Source organism: Felis catus, chromosome A1 (genome assembly GCF_018350175.1).
Source record: "Felis catus isolate Fca126 chromosome A1, F.catus_Fca126_mat1.0, whole genome shotgun sequence".
NCBI classification, from domain to species: Eukaryota; Metazoa; Chordata; class Mammalia; order Carnivora; family Felidae; genus Felis; species Felis catus.
The window spans coordinates 167,656,559-167,659,427 of NC_058368.1; the positions used below are offsets into that span (position 1 = coordinate 167,656,559).

Here is a 2,869-nt window from a genome sequence, read left to right on the forward strand (position 1 = left end):
TTATTCTTCATCTTCTTCCTCATCCTCTTCATCTTCTTCCTCCTCTTCCTCCTCATCCTCTGGTTCATTTTTCTTTGAACCTATTGGTCTGCTAAGGCCCCTCTTTCCTGTTTCACTTTTGCCCTTGGCACGAAATGCAGCAATTTCCTTTTCATATTTCTCCTTTAGCTTTAGCTGCTTTCAGGTCATATAGTTGCTTACCTTCTTTGGCTGACTGTTCAGACCACATTACACCCCATTTTTTTGCAGTATCCCCAATGGATAAAACACAGTGTTCACTTTTGATCTTTGGATGATGTTCAGAACAAAACAATAAGAAAGCAGACGGAGACCTTTTAGGAGCATTGGGATCTTCTTTCTTTCCTTTCTTGTCACCTTTTGGGAGAAACACAATTTTTCATCTGTGAGCGAGCTTTGTCCCTTTTTACCATACCTTCAAATTTCGACTTTTCCTTTGCAGACATGGTCTTCCATCTCTCTGAACATTTCTTGGAGAATTTGGTGAGATTGATAGAAGAGTCTGGATGTTTCTTCCTGTGCTCTTCCCGGTAGATCTGTATGAAAAAGGCATCTGAGGACATCATGTCCAGCAGCTTGTTGGGGTCTCCTTTACCTATGGTGACAGACAGCATCTACCAGGTGGTGGCTTTTCCCGTGGAGGGGCAGGGTCCACAGAGGCTCTGGTTTATCACTAATGCCATCCTCAGCCTCTTGTTTGGCAGAGTTCTCCAAGTCCTGCCATGGACCACACCCCCCTTAATTAGGACTTTTGAAAATTTATCTGAGCCCCGCTTATTCACTGCTACAAGATGATTGTTCAAGATGAAGTAGAGAGAGGAAAAAGTTTTTCTTCCTTGTCCAAGCCTGGCCACAGAGCGCTCTAATTCCAGCTCGTGGAAAATACTATTTGAGCATTGTGAACAGTGGGCCTCAAACTGAATTATATTTAAACATCTTCTTCATCTTGGTAATTTCATGTGCTTTTATGTTTTCTTCTCACAAAGTCACTTTTAAAGTAAAATCCACTCAGAATTGTTTATAATGCATTTTACACGATAAGCTAAATTTGTTTCCAATTAACAGCATATAATATTGGCTAGGGAAACTGTAAGTAATGAGGAATCAGAGAGCTTTTTCATGGACTTTATCCATGTAACAGCAAACAAGTCATTGTGCTAAAATATATAGTAAACACGTTTTATCAGTGGCATTCTATTCACCCTGTCATAAAAATTATTGGTTCCAGTTTTAGTCTCTGCCATAATGGGAGATTTTTCAACATGGAAGTCTCTTGGATGATTGTGAGAGGGACGCTCACTAGTCACAGGGGGGCCCAGAGCAGAGCTTCATACCAGATGCTCTGAAGGAAGAGGGCGATCTAAAGAAAATCTTAATAATCCTGTATTCAGAGGATATAGAGTCTAGTTGGAAGGTAAGAACTTACATTTATCACAAACATTAAGAATATACCCAACGCAGCTAAGGGTAAATGCAACTGAACTCAAGAGTAAGCTAGAGTAAGCCAAAAAGTGTCAAATTCTTAGTGTTAGGAGGCACAGAACAAAGTGGTAAACTCACAGACTCTGGACTGCTAAAGACTAGGGTTCTCTCCACGTTGTGGAAGCCTGGGCATGTTACTTCACCTCTGTGGCTTTCAAATCCTGTATCTGTGGAGCAAAGCAAGGTGATGTCATGTCTTTAGGAGGTAGATCCATGGTAAGTATGTAATAAGTGGTGGTTTTATCATCATAGTTAGGACAATGAATAAGGATAACAATGTCATGTACCCTGAAGAAGGTACATGTTTCCAAGAAGGCGAGATATAGCTCTGTGGAAAGTAAAGAGATTTGATTTCAAGGTAAAAGTGTATATTTCCAAAGCAGTAGGAAGGAACAAGTCACAATTTGAGGTAAGACTAAGAAAGGGACATTCCTTTGGGGGATTTATATGAAATAAAATCAATGCAGTGTTGACACCATTTAGGAAATAATATCTGAAGGTTCAGTAGAGGAGAGCAAAATGTAGAGAGAATCAGTTCAGGAGTCAGAAGACCTGTGTTCTAGACTAAGTTTTACTTTAAAGTCTTAATTCCTCTCCTGATTAACTCTGTGACTCTGGGCAGACCAAACCCTCTCTGGGATTTCAGTGTTCATCGGTGAAATTGGATGTGTGGTCTCTGAGGGTCACTCAAGACCTATGGCAAATAAGAGTTTAAGTTCTTGGGCATAAACGTGACATGATTAAACCAGGAAAACAGCTGCTCCTCAAGCTCTTTGTAGTATGTATCAGAATGGGAAACAGGCAGAGGAGGACTAAGATAGACAAAGAGGTACATTTACAAAGCCAGTCTCACAACAGAACACCAGGAAGGACTGAATGAATCTGTTAAGTTGGTGCAGGAATGGATATTAAGAGGCCCATGAGTTGGGAGAATGAAAATGGCATGAAAATTACTGAAATCAAGAGATAGTAGTTATTTGTAGAAGAAAGAGAACATAATAAGCTTATTTTTCAAAGAAGTTAAGTGTCAGGACATGGCAGGATATCATTAATATTGAATAATGAGCAATAAATTAGATTTAGTGATTTGATATAAGAATAGATTATATTACACATTTTAATTACCACTTTATCATTTTAAAGATTTTCTAAAAACTGATTATGAAATTCATATAAGTGCACAAAAGTCCAAAGATAGCAAAGACAAATTTGAAGAAGAAGAAAGAAACAAAGATTTGCTCCATCAGCTATCATGATTAATGTAGCACTATATCAACTAAAATAATGTGTTGTTAGGGGTGCCTGGGTGGCTCAGTCAGATGAGCTCTTGGTTTCAAAACTCTTGATTTCGACTCAGGTCATGATCTCA

The 2,869-nt window shown here is 39.0% G+C and overlaps 1 pseudogene; it reads right to left on the bottom strand.

Moving 5' to 3' along the window:
- Positions 1–1,451, bottom strand: LOC101093493 (annotated as a pseudogene).
- Positions 1,452–2,869: the final 1,418 nt, after the last annotated feature.